The 14,528-nt window shown below is 36.9% G+C and overlaps 1 long non-coding RNA gene across 7 annotated transcripts in view; it reads right to left on the minus strand.

The window, feature by feature from the left end:
- The window catches only part of LOC144297041 (uncharacterized), a 99,257-nt gene that overhangs the window by 40,024 nt on the left and 44,705 nt on the right, over window positions 1-14,528 (minus strand). For 6 of the 7 annotated variants that reach the window (XR_013364079.1, XR_013364078.1, XR_013364081.1 and 3 more), the window contains one exon: window positions 7,699-7,816. This is a non-coding gene — a long non-coding RNA (uncharacterized LOC144297041). Of the gene's footprint in view, window positions 1-1,932; window positions 2,146-7,698; window positions 7,817-14,528 lie in introns of those variants that run through there. The other variant, XR_013364082.1, reaches the window with a different exon arrangement.

Genomic DNA, 14,528 nt, shown 5'->3' on the forward strand with positions numbered 1-14,528 from the left:
GACAAATGGAGAGGGCAGGAAATGTGTGTTTGGAGGGGAAATGAAAAAAGTAATCCAAAAAGAATAATTTATAAGCCTGCTAGGGTCATGAGGACTTTATAGTTAGTAAGCAAACAAACAAACAAAATCTTCTCTACTTGCTATGTTCTTTTGGATAATTTTCACTGAAAAGAAATGGTACCAAAGGTCTAGGAAAGGTGTTATTTCTCACAATTAGAGGATCTAAATGTGCTGTAAGCCTGGGGAAGCATTATTTCTTCAAATTGAGTGACTCTTTTCTTCCGGGGTCTACTCCCTTACCCCATTCATCCTTCTCTCTCTGAAAATGATCCAGGGAAACTCTGTGTGCTCCTTCTCTTGGCATTCCACAAATAGAACACAGCAAGACATTAATGAAGAGAGAAAACAGTTTTCCATTTATTTTGCTTTCAGAAATATACTTGGAATGGCCTGTGCCAGAGTTGTACTATATCAAAGAAACCATAATCCAAAAGACTAACCTTTTTAAAATGATAACCAACTGTATTTTGTATTTTCATAGAATTACTTTATTTCCATAAAAAACAGAATTTCCATTTTTCCAATCAAGGAGCTGAGTTTCTAAAGCTTCCTGTGGTCTATTTACATTTCCTACAGTAACCTTCTTAAGCAACAGACCAAGGAAAATATGAAACTTATTTTTTTATTTCATTTTCCCTTTTTAAAGGAGCCTCTATATTTTCCTGCCCTCATTAAAGACCTCAGAGACAACATTAATTTCCAAATATAAATTAGCAACAAATTAGCAGGCGCTTCTTTATTACAACAATTATCAACCATTTTCAGTTATACCATCACCTCTGGCTATGTCTCATGCATCAGATACTGCTCCTTTCCCATCTTTTTTTCAAGAGCAATGAATTAGAAAAGTAGGATATTAAGATGAATCTAAATTTCTATGAGCTGAAGAGAAGGTTTTTTTTTTTTTTTAAGAGAATGGGCAAATCCTGTTAAAGAGAAACTTATTGCTGTTTAAACAAGATAATGAGGATAGGAAATCAAAACCTTAGAAGGTTGATTTTATTCATTTGTTTAAGCAATATTTACTGAGGACTTCTATTTGACCATCACAGTTCGGTGGTGATGAAGAAAAGAGAAAGAATTGCTAATCATGATGCTGCAGACCTGTAAGAGCTGCTCTCCAGGCTTTTGGGTTATTGCAGAAGAAATTATTATGATAAGAAACCTGGAACTTCATCAAACAGATTATTTTGAGAATGTTCTTGACTTTCCCACATCCTTTGGGGAGCAACAGAGTGGGACCACTATTTAAAGCATGAAGATTTTAAATAGCTGTGTGAATGTCACTCAACCTAAGAATCCCACTGCTTTCTTCATCTGTTGTATCATATGTTGCCTATGCATGTCAACACAGAACAGTCTTTTGGAACTCATGGCTTGGGCTGACATTGTTTGTTGGGGAATGCTCCTTTCCCCTTTGGAGAAAACCTCATTTGGTACAGTACTTCTAGACCTTTTTGGCTGCCTCCCTCACTCCTGCCCAGGCTAGATGGAATTACTTACCTGAAAGGTAAACATGGAAAGAATAATTAAGCAGAGCCCTTCCTTCTTCCTTTCTCTGGAATGCAAGCTGCCCATAGGGAGCAGGAGTTCTAGGCTCATAAGAGTGTCTACATTTGGGACTCACTCTATACTAGGAAACTCACAGCCTCTGATTTGGTCTTTCATGGCAACAAAAAGGAAATGTTGGTCTCCACATGTCAACTTCCTTGTTTCATTTCTCAAGTGGTTCAGAGCTTGGATAAAGAGACAAGGTATTATTACTGGTCTTTCCCATCATGATCCCAGTATTTGGTTCAAAGGATCATGGATTTGGAGAAGAAGAAGACAGGAAATAGAATAGTAGATGAAGACATAGAAAATTAAAAATAAAAGCAACAAAAGACATGCTTAGAGGCATTTTATGGAGTCAGAATGCATGCCTTGAACCTTGGGCTTTAGCAAGAGACATTTATATCTATGACTTTGATTGTTTCTTTAGTTCTTTCAAAAGTCGACTTGAGAATAGCTTCCATGTTCTAGTTGTCCAGGCATTAAAACAGGAGTTGGCAAACCATGGTGCACATGTCAAATGTGATCTACCTCCTGTTTTTATAAACAAACAAACAAACAAACAAACAAAAGTTTTATTGGAGCACAGCTAAGCCTATTCATTTACATATAGTCTATCATTGCTTTCATACTACAATGGAAAAACTGAGTGGTTGCAATAAAGACCATAAGGCCCACAATCCTAAAATATTTACTATCTGGCCTTTTATAGAGAAGTTTACCAACCTATGTATTAGTAAGTTAAACAGTCTGCTACCCTCTGCTGTATTTCTCAATCAGTTGTGTAAACTAATAGGAGAATATTGGAATATTCATACAATACAAATAAACCGACATAAAAATAGAATATAAGAACAATATATAATCTTGGAATATTAAGTATTGACCTTCATCTTGGGTTAAAGCAGGATTGATCCCAAAATTGAATGGCTTATCTACCTTTGATCCACCATGTGTTAATTATACTTAGGAATCTTGGAGATCTATATTTCAGCTTTATCCACAGAAAAGAAAAGGACTTTATTATGGAACAAATAACAAGAAATGAAGGCCTCTCCTATACCATAGGTATAATTTGCATTTGGACAAGAGTAGAAGGAAAGCTAGCTGAAATCCTCTTTAAAACAAAGACCAAAAATCTATTAAAGACAGCTGATACTAGTGATGTCTACCCCCTGAGAATTATGCTGACACAGAAATAGTACAAATACTTAGAGTATCAGAGACATTGTGGAAAGCTTTAGATTAACAGAGTTTAATATTTTTTAAAAAAGATTCTCCCCCTGGAGATGCAGAAATACATAGCTAGGATATGGTTTGATCCAAATATTTTTGAAGATGTGTCTAGAAAAGTACATGGAAGAGTGGTTACCAAGATAGAAAAGTAAGTGAGACTCAAAGTACCCTAAGAGAAGAAATGTGGGATTAAATGTTGAGAGAACTTGCTAAAATAGAAGAACAAGAAAATCCAGAAGAAATGATTTGAGTTTTGGATGGTAAAGCAACTGTGCCTGAGTGGGAGTGAGAGGCCAAATGGGACATGCTGCAAAGGGAGAAGGCAGTGCCTTTTCAGGCATGAGAAGGTTGAAAGACATTGCCACTTAACCAAGCCAACTATACTCCAGAATCTGGGTTGACCAAAATATATCAGCACCAAGAAAGGTAAGCCAACAGCCTTACTGTGTCCAAATGGAGGAAGCACTATTGGCAGGTATCCAGATTACATGGAGCTCATCTGAGTGAGCTAGATGTAGTTTAGCAGCCCTGTTCAGTTCATTCCATTTATATAATCCCAGTTCAAAGACCCAAGATATTCAAAGCTCCACCACATAGAAGGCAAGATGTTACCCACCCTGATCAATGTGAGAGCAGATAAATTGACTCAAGTTTGCCCACATAACTGGGACGTTGAATTTCTTGACTACAACACTTGAAGTCAAAAGACTTTGGCTTAAATTCTATTTTCAACATATGCATTTATGAAAAAAGTTTTACATTTCCTATGACTTAGTTTCTTCATATAAATGTAAAAACACCTACTTAAAGGGTTTTTATCAAAACTAGATAGAAAAATTTTATGTGAAAATGCCCTGTGCCATATCTGGCATACATGACATACTCAATATTCAGGAAATGTCATTTCCTTTATAGCTTTTTAAAATAAAAGAAGATAAAAAATGTGATAGACACAAGCCTGGATTCAATACAAAAGGCATCTAAAAGGTCAATGTCCTCTCTTAATCCCACAGCCTTTCATTAAAACCAAAAAAGAGGCTAAGATTTGTAAGTTAAGATAGTAACAGACACTATGTGTAACACAGCTTTTTAAAAAAATTTTAAAATTTCCCATTACAGTAAAATATCCACAAATTTAAACAAAAGGACAAAGTAATGACAGTTCTGTAAATAAAAAAAATAAGAAAGACCATAGCCCAATGTGCAGAGAGAATTTCCACTGAATGAATCACCCATGAGAATGGAATTGAAATGCATATTCTTGGATTACACAACATATACTCCACCCTCTGAATCAGAACTGGACAGAAGGCCTCAAAGAAGGTAACAAAAACTTTCCCCAATCCAGAGGGTGAAAGTGTGTACTACTCAGGAAGATCAGAGCCCATTCAACAAATGCGTAGGAACTGTGGGCCAGGCAAAATCACTGTCATTTTCTGCTTTCCCAACCCATTCAGTACTTCTCCTTCATTGGCAACCTTTTCTTCTTATCTCTATTTAGAAACTAGACTCCTAGACATCATTGCAGGAAGTTGAGTAGCATGTGAAGATAAAGAAACTTTGTATCCTGGGACAATTTAGTCACCTAAGAAAAAGATTGTAAGAAGGGCATAACAAAAATGCATACTGGCATAGCAGGTACTGAAGGTGATATTTTTTATGCACTATATAGGAGGATACCTATAAACTGCATTAAAATCTCTAGCTGTCACAAGACCAGAGAATTTAGATTCCTACTTAGAAAGGAAAGATCCCTACCTAGGATCTGTAGAGTCACAACACATGAATGCTTTTGGGGCATCACATTCAACAGGTATTGAAGACCAACCTTAATGTCAGTAAATGGGCTGCAGTGGGAACTTCTAACATCCATGGGAACAGAGAACTGATTTAGGGCATTTGTCTACTCTGAGAGCAAATCCCAGGGCCTGAAGGGACCTCTTCCCAAGAAAGAGTTGGCAAATAAAATCAAGAAAATAAGTGAAGCCTATAAAAAAGTCAACACAAAGTAAATGGAATAGGGTCCTTAAAAGTAAATGTTTTTAACTTACTTATTATAAATATCTCAAAATACATAAAAATAGAGAACAGTGTATTAGTTATTTATTGCTTTATAACAATGTTACCACAAAGTTTGTGGCTTAAATCAACACACATTTGTTAGCTCACACTTTTTATGGGTCAGGAGTTCAGATATGACTTAGGTAAGCCCTCTGCTCTGTATCTCACAAGACCACAATCAAGGTATCATCCAGAGCTGTGCTTTCATCTAAGGCTTACATGGAGAGGATCCATTCTTAAACTCACTCAGGTTTTTGGCAAGATTCCATTCCTTGTGGTTGTAGGACTGAGAACTTCAGCTCTCTTGCTGTATCTTGGACAGAGGTCACTCTTCACTTTTTACAGCTATCTGCTGTGACTGCCATGTCAAGTTCTCCAAAGTGGCTGCTTGCTTCACAAAGCCAGCAAGGAGGAGAAAGGCCCCAGTAAGATGAGAGCTATTATCTTGTCTAATGTAATCACATAATTATGTACATGCAGTCACATGCATCCCTCACCATTGCCATCTTCTGTTGGTTAGAAGTAAGTTATAGTTCCTGTCCACATTCAAAGGGGGGATCACACAAACGCATGAACATTAGGAAGTGGGGATATGGAAAGCCATATAACAAGGCAGTCTGCTACAGTATGTCCTCTGGTCCCTAATGATTCTTTTTCCTGTCATCAGCAAAATAGATCCACTCTTTTCCAGGGACCCCTTGCCCCTAGATGTTGTCTGATTACAGTATCTATTCAGAAGCCATAATCTACAGGTCTTGGTATGGATGAGACTCTTTGGTCCCATGAGATTCTATAATGCCTCTCATGAGATTCTATAATCTGTGGATCTGTAAAACTAAATAGATAAATTTTCTATCCCCTAAAATATTTAATGGTTAGATAGGGATAGGATAGTGGCTATAGACATTCCCATTTCATAAGGTGAAATAGAAGATACAAAGAAGGGATCCCTGGGTGGTGCAGCAGTTTGGCACCTGCCTTTGGCCCAGGGTGCGATCCTGGAGACCCGGGATTGAGTCCCACGTCGGGCTCCTGGTGAATGGAGCCTGCTTCTCCCTCTGCCTATGTCTCTGCCTCTCTCTCTCTCTCTCTCTCTCTCTCTATGTGACTATCATAAATTTTAAAAAAAGAAAAAAAAAAGATACAAAGAAGTCACTGCTCCATAGCAATTCTGAAATTAGCCAAGTAAATATTGAGTTTCTTGATTATATTTCAGGGCCTGAAATAATTCTTTTGTGGCTCTTGATTCCTTCCTCTGGGCCTTTGGGTCTGTTTTCAGAATTACCTTTCTTTTTCCATGAAAGGTAGCATGGGTTTACAGCTGAGTAGTTTTGTTAGCCTACTTCTTGTCAGTAGAATTTGGTGTGCCTTGTAGCCTCCTTTCATTTTGCACTCTGTCTCCTTTGTGGGCCTTGCAGAAGCAAGAGGTATTCCTGGGGAACTTCCTGACATGATGGGAATTGTGAGTGGGTACTAGGAGCTGAGCATGGCTCCTGGCCAACAGCCAGTAAAAACTGAAGCCATCAATCCTACAACCATACATTCCTTCTTTCATAAATTTTGATCTAAGAGTAATTATAAAGCCATGTAACCTGAGCATTATGCGAGAGAAAGAAAAACATTTACATAAAATAAAGTTGAAATGTAAACAAGAGTCAAATCCTATGGAGCCTTCATAGAACATCATAAAAAAGAAAGATCATTATCGTAAGTGCAACAGGGAGGTTTTGAAGGAATAAACCATATCAACATACATGTAATAGAAGTCCCAGAAAGAAATATGAGAGAGAAAAATTATTTAAGGAAATGACTGAAAACATCTCAATGCAATACCAAAAACAAATCTAAGCATAAAAGGCATGAAGAACTCAAAGTAGGAAGGATGCAAATGTAGAATGATGTATCTAGATCCACTCCTAGATAAATCACAGTCCAACTGTTAAAAACCAAAGAGTAAAAGGAAATTATGAAAGAAGCAAGGCAAAACAAAACAAAACAAAACAAAAAAACAAACAAAAGCATCTCATAAAGGTGACTAGAAAGTCTCAATCTAGAATCAATCTCTTCACTCAATAAAGGGGAATGATAGGGAGTCAATAGATTACACAACAAGCAGTGGCAGAGAATAGTGTAGGTGAATGGCCTAAGTTTCAAAGAAGAGCTTTTGTTCAGTCTTGTTTTTGTTTTAGTCTTTGCTTCCTTGGAAAGGGGATGGATTGTTCGGAAGTGAAGACAAGCAGGGAGATCCCTCACCTTTTGGCATTGATGTATGTGGGATGCAGAGGACACATGGAAGAACGTGACCTCAGGGGACAACCTGGTTTAGTCAACAAAGAAATGAAAACATGCAGAGAAAATGTTGAATTTATAGGGGATATTTCAGTTCTCAGATAAAGATAATAAGATGTTACATGTGAAAGACAGAAAAAGGAGAGGTTGTTTGAGAATTATAGGTATTCTAGAAGAGGCATAAGCAGAATAATAGAAAGAAAAAAGGTTAAATATAGCAATTAATGAAAATGCTCTTGGTTAAGCAAATATTTGAGTGTACAGATGAAAAAGATTCCCGAGTTTCATGTAAAATAATGGACAGTGTTGCAGAGAGGGGAGAAGGAGATAGATGGATCTCCTAGTTAAATTTTAGAACTTTTTTATTTAAAGTAAAATAAAAATGTATCTTCCAAGACTCTAGAAAGAAAAAAAGTTTGTAATACATTTTTGTGATTAAATTATGATTAATGTGAAAGCGATAGAGAGATATTTTCATATTCAAACATTATACATACAGACCTTTTCCTGAGAATATTATTTGGTTGTTCATCCCAGCTGGCCAGGAAATGAATCAAAATCGAGAACAGAAATGTAACAGTATAATTGATATATGGTGATAACCATGTTGATAAGAAACCTAGGGTTATTGAAAAACATATTATAAAACAATACTTTAAATAGAAAATTGATGTTATTTTTTTCACAGAAATATTACTAATAAATGTAGTTTAGAGCCATTAGACTTCATAAATGTGAAACCTAACATTACTGAGGACTTCCAGTAATTGACTACAGTTAACTTTATTCATTTTTTTTTAATTTATCTATGATAGTCATACAGAGAGAGAGAGAGAGAGAGAGAGGCAGAGACACAGGCAGAGGGAGAAACAGGCTCCATGCACCAGGAGCCCGACGTGGGACTCGATCCCGGGTCTCCAGGATCGCGCCCTGGGCCAAAGGCAGGCGCCAAACCGCTGGGCCACCCAAGGATCCCCAGTTAACTTTATTCAAGAATGTTATTCTTTTTTTTCCTGTCGCCAATAACAGGAGCATAGCACAATGCCTTTTACATATTCTTATCACTGTTATCATCTGCTGTCATGATAAATTACATCATTAAAAATAAGCAGGCATATAGCAAAGCAACAGTGCTTTGCTGGATTCAGTTTCCATGTGCACTTGATGCTAGATCTCTACTGGACTAGATTTATAACCAAAAGTATTTTCTGAATCTAAAATGTCCTCGCCATTCAGTATTATAAAGAAAAACTCAATGCAGAAAAATTTTATATAAAAGGAATGGAGGTGATTATAGAAACCAAATAAAACATTGAGTTAAGGATAAATCAAGAAATTACATTTCTTGAGTAGTTACTGTACACTGGACACCATCCTCCCACTGTCCTAGGTTCTTTGCCTGTGTTATTTCATTCCATCCACAGAACAACACTATAAGGATTATGTCCTCATTTGATAGATGAGGAAACGAATAAAGTCATATAGCTAGTAAGTGGTGGACACCAAGCTCAAACCCAGAGTCTGATTCCAGAGACTATCTCCCTTCATTATCAGATATACTCTTTCTAAACAAAATTGGATGCCTTGATAATTAGAAAAAAGTAGGATCAAATATATATATATATATGTGTAAAACTCAAATGCAACCACAGGCATAATTTAAAATAGTACTTTTACTTTGCATGTCATGCCAAAAGATTAGAGGAAATTAATCCGTTTATGTAATAAAGGAAATAAAGAAAACTGTGCAAATGAGCTAAACTCCCTATTAAAGAATAACTATGTTAACAAGTATTCTGTTGTTTCTGCTTTCATTTTTCAATTCAGATCCTCCTCTTTAGTGGTAGAGCAGCACCAAAAACATGGCCAGAGCCTGGATGTATGTGCTGAACCATAATCTCTACAGAGGCACAGGGATTTGTTCCCTCCTGGACAAGATGGGAGTCAGAGAACCAACATAGGAATAAGGATCAGAGTCGTCTGTACTCAAGAAAGATCCGTGGATCACCAAATACGTGTTCCTGGAAACACCTGCTAAATCTCCCAGACCTCTGCCAAGCTGTCCCTATCCTTGAGACTGGGAATTATAATCCATGAGTCACAAGAGTACTGGGGTAGAGAGCTTGCTGCTGGTGACTCAGCTGAGGACTGTCAGTCTATTAGCTGGTACATCAATTGTTCACCAGAGCACAGATTGCTTTGCCTTTTTCCATGTGTCTGTTGGTCACTGTTTAATAGACCCCAATGTCTTGGTGTGAACCCTGAGATATATCAAACCATAAATATTAAAGACATACATAGGAGGATTGAAAACTCACAAGGAGGATAATAGCAAGAATACCTAGGCTAGGAAGCCTCTCATGAAATAGAATTGCTGGATGAGACAGATCATAATAACAAAAATAATGGGGACAATAATACACACACTTAAGGAGATCCTACTCCTGAATGGAATTGCTGATTTTCATATTAAAGATTTTAATGAGGGGCGCCTGGGTCACTCAGTCGGTTAAGCGACTGACTCTTGATTTCACCTCTGGTCATGATCTTGGGGTCATGAATAGAGGCCCAGATCAGGATCTGTGCTGAGCATGGTGCCTGCTTAATATTCTCTCTATCTGTCTCTCTCTGCCCCTCCCCACGCTATGTGCATGCATGTGCTCCCTCAAAAAAAGTTTCTTTAATGGATAAACCAAAAATGGGATGATCACAGAGCGAATACATAGGATAGAATCTGGTAGTCAATCATGCAAATAGTAAAATCTCCAGAAAGATAAAAGGAACAGAAATGGGGAAGCAATAATAAAAGAAACAGAGAAAACTACCTTGATTTTGAGCTCTTCCAATCAGTACACTGACATCTCTATGCAAATCAGAATATCATGATTTGATACATATCTAATATGAGAGAGTATGAGTTTCAGGAGTAAGGTAATGATTAGTGAAAGTAAAAAACACAACATGACTCCTAAATTAATAATGGGAAAATACAAATGAATAATAAATTTTTAACAATAAGAGGACAAGAAGGAACACTTAAGTGATAAAAGAACTTAATAAAGTCATAAAATAAAAGAGTGGGCATATACTAAGCATTCTAGTTTTCTGATTTACTCTACCGAAAGCCAGAAATTGGGGCACCTAGGTGTCTCGGTTGGTTAAAAGTCCAGCTCTTGGTTTTGGCTCAGGTCTCTATCTCAGAGTCGTAAGATCAAGCTTCATATTAGGCTCCGTGCTCAGTGAGGAGTCTGCTTGAGATTCTCTCTCTCTTTCCTTCTCCCCCTCCCACTCATGCTCAGTCTCTCTCTCTCAAATAAATAAACAAATCTTAAAAAAAAAGAAATCCAGAAATAGTCCAAATATAATGAAACAAAAGCTAGCTTTATATTGTTTATATTACTCTTAAATCTAAGTGATCTAGGAGAACTGAAAACTGTTAAATAAAGCAATCATGTGAAATGCAAACAAAGAGGAGCAGTTTTGGCTGCTGGTTTTTCAAAACTTGGTGCTTTAAAGAGGGTAAAGAGAGATATAAGTAATTATAAAGGGCAAAATTGATGAAGACAATTTGCCAGATATAAATCCAAATGTACCCAAACCAAGAAATAGTAGAAATTCATGGAGAACTTAATGTAAAAATTCATTCATATGAGACTTTTTTTTAAATACAGCTTTTTCTGACATGAATGATCAGACAATACTTTATAATATGATAAACAAAATTGTGTGTGTGATATTGAATTAAGTTTAAAAATTATCCTTTTAGTTAATTTTTTTTTCAGCTCTCTGTTGGAAGCTAAAACACATGCTCCTGAATAGGATCTAGAGCAAATGATAAGTCAAAACTAAAGTTAAAAACCAACTAAAAGCAATGGAAGATGAAAATCCATTACAAAACAGATGGAATAAAGCTAAAAATTTACTGAGAAGAGAATGTACAGCATTGAATGTCTTTAGGAGAGTAGCAATAATGGTACTTAAAAAAAGAGCAATCTTTAAAAAGAAGAAAACGGTGGGAGGAAGTTAGTAAAGTTAAAGGTGAAATTAGAGTGAAAAACAAAACAAAAATAGTAGAAAGCACATCTGTACAATTTCTAAGGCAACTTCTTTTTTTTGTTTTTTTGTTTTTTTAAAGATTTTATTTATTTATTCATGAGAAACACACACACACAGAAAGAGAGAGAGAGAAGCAGAGAGAAGCAGGCTCCACGCACGGAGCCCAATGTGGGGCTCGATCCTGAGACTCTAAGATCATGCCCTGGGCCAAAGGCAGGTTCTCAACCGCTGAGCCACCCAGGGATCCCTAAAACAGCTTATTTGGAAGAATGAAACAGATAAAGAATAAAAATGAAAATAGATGAAACCCTTAGAAAACCAATTAAGACCAAAAAAAAAAAAAAAAAAGATACAATTGAAATTGGATGAGAAAGGAGACATAAAAAGAAAGAAAAAAAAGAGAGAAAGTACAATTTCCTTTAGAAAGCTAGCCAAATTGACAATGACAGAGCTCTCTTTTTAAAAAAAAGTAACTGAAGACAACATAACATGCCCAAAATACTTAGATTATGTTCCTAAGCATGGTCTGTCCACAGTCCCTTTCTAGGGAAATGGAGGCTCCAATTCTCAGGTCTGGGCTGCAGGACCCGGAGCCAAAGAGAAACTACAGACAGCCGCAAGGTGAGACCGTAGCAAGAAGCAAAGCATCAGTTTCAAAATGGTCGAGCACCAGAGCAAGAATGGAATCCACAGTGAGGAGTTCAGACAAGATGAATTAGGTTTAGGAGAGCAGAGTGGAGGTGTGCATTTTCCTGAGGCCTAGCATACAGAGGAAGGGAGCCCTTCACCATGTGCCTGTGGCTCAGCATTTCAGTGCTGCGGAGGCTGAGCTATCTTAGTTTCCTCAAGGGCTCCCAGCAGATGAAGGGTTTTCTCTGGTTCATCTGGGGACATCTTTAATAACTCTTGAAAGCTTCAAACACTAGGAGGTAAATTTCTCTAATGATTCTCCAAACTTCTCCCTTCCCTCTAGACTATTTGCAGGATCTGACCATAGCATCACTGGTCCAATGTGACATCCTACTGTGCTCTGTACCTCTGGGTAATCGCTGAGTCACAGCAGGAAATGGGGGGTCACGCTGCATCAGAAATATGATGGAATTTCAAATTTTCCAGCTCTATTAAGACTGTTCTTTAAGTCCCTGGCAAAGAAATAGGACAACAAAGCGGAATAAGGCTTTGAAAAGGAGACACATACTGTCATCATTTGCATCTGATATAACTGTATATACTATTGAAATCTCAGGGGTATTAACTGAAAGGGTATTTTTTTAGTGACGAAGTGTATATGACCAGATATAAAATCTAAGTGCAGGACAATGAAGATTTTTTAAAAGATTTTATTTATTTATTTATTTGACAGAGAGAGAGAAAGAGCAGAAGCAGGGGGAGCAGCAGACAGAGGGAGAGGGAGAAGCAGACTCCACGCTGAGCAAGGAGCCCGATGTGAGGCTCAATCTCAAAACCCTGGGATCATGACCTGAGCCAAAGGCAGACACTTAACCCATTGAGCCACCGCAGTGCACCTGAGAATGAAGTTTTTTTTTAAAAAAAAAAAAACAAGGAAAACAGAAGATAAATGGACTCAAAGAACTAAGTGCTATTCCATAGAAGCCAAATTTTAGAAAACTTTGAAAAGAAGTGATTAAGAAGGTTAGAAGTTGAAGAACACCCTGAGCTTCTGGGTGATGCCACCCTGAGATGAACTAGCCACAGTTCATCTAAAGCCCCTGGATATGAGAAATCTGATGGCTTCTCAACTCTATGAGACTCTGGCCATTATGCTACTGATGATTTAAATTGATGATGCAAACAGACATCCTTGTCCTCTAAAACCAGAACCAAATGTGTATTTTTACATTACATCGCTGAAAAATGGTCTCATATTGCAGGTCACATGTGTCAACAGTGGATAAGACATGTGCTGGGGTCTACCAACTCCTGGCACTGCAGTGTTGATTCTTTTAACTGAGGAGAAATAATGTGACACCTCCAAAGCAGCATATTTGACAACTGCACTCCATCATCTGGGCCATTCGATCACTTTTCAAAGAGTCTTGGTCAGCAGAATCCAACCATCGTTTCCCCTCATCACAGCAGCTCTTTCTCCTTCGTGGTGTGCTCTGGAAGATGCACTTCCTGCTAGGACTGTTAAATCGTTGGTTTCTTTTTCCATATTCACTATATAGAAGGAATTACTCCCTTCAGACGCCTCTTCAAATTATCTGTGAATGCTTTTAACAGCCCCACGAATTGTAGGCTAAGGCCATCCTAACACAGTTCTAAAAACCTGAAATCCAGAGAAGAAAAGCAGGAATTTTGCCTACAAGATTTATTTTGTTGTAAACCTTCTCTTTCTTAAGTTTAGGAAGGAACGCCTTGCTAAATCGGGTTATAAGAAATACCTCCCTTTATGAATAGCTTTGTTTTGAGACTGTTTAAAACAATACTTTGGATATGAAGTTATAGAGTATTTGATCAAGTTATTTTTGTGTATGTACTCTCAACTATGTGATTTTAAGGTTTTCTTTCAAAGCAGACCTTCAGGAATGGTGCAATGTAAAATCAGGTTTCGAGAACTCTAAACTTTTATAGAGTGAGCTAAAGTGAGAGGTCCCTTTTCAGGGGATCCACACTGAAAGTGTTTGACCAAAATATAAAAGGATGAATATGGGGGAAAGTTCTATTATAAATCATTTCTTATGATATAATTTTTATTTAATTTTATTTTTAAGTATACAGATGTCATGCTTAAATATATAAAACATTTACATAAGTCATAAGTCAAAACTTCATATTACATTATCCCTTTTTCTATTCTCTCCCCATTTTTACCTTAGAGGTAATGATTATCTGCTTTCATTCATGGCTTATAGACCTTTCCTTTTCATAAAAATAAGCATTACAAGTATATGAATATATGTGTATTATATTCCCCTTTCATATGTAAACCGTAGTGTGATGTATCTACTGTTTTGCTCCTTGACTTTTTTTTTCTGTTAAAAAATCCTGAAAACTATTTCATATCAGTTCACAGAGATCCTCATCCTGTTTCAAATGGCCACACGGCATTATTATGTGATATACCATGGTGCGGTCAACCAATTTTCTACACATGGTCATGTACATTGTTTTCAATATTTTGCTATTAGAAATATGCCTTCTACCTATGTTATTTTGTATTTTGAAAGGTGTTTCTTGAGGGAAACTTCCTAAAAGTAGGATTACTAAGTCATTTGATATTTTGGGAGGTGTTTCTTAAGGGTAAATTCCTA

The sequence above is a fragment of the Canis aureus genome, chromosome 25, assembly GCF_053574225.1.
Source record: "Canis aureus isolate CA01 chromosome 25, VMU_Caureus_v.1.0, whole genome shotgun sequence".
NCBI classification, from domain to species: domain Eukaryota; kingdom Metazoa; phylum Chordata; class Mammalia; order Carnivora; family Canidae; genus Canis; species Canis aureus.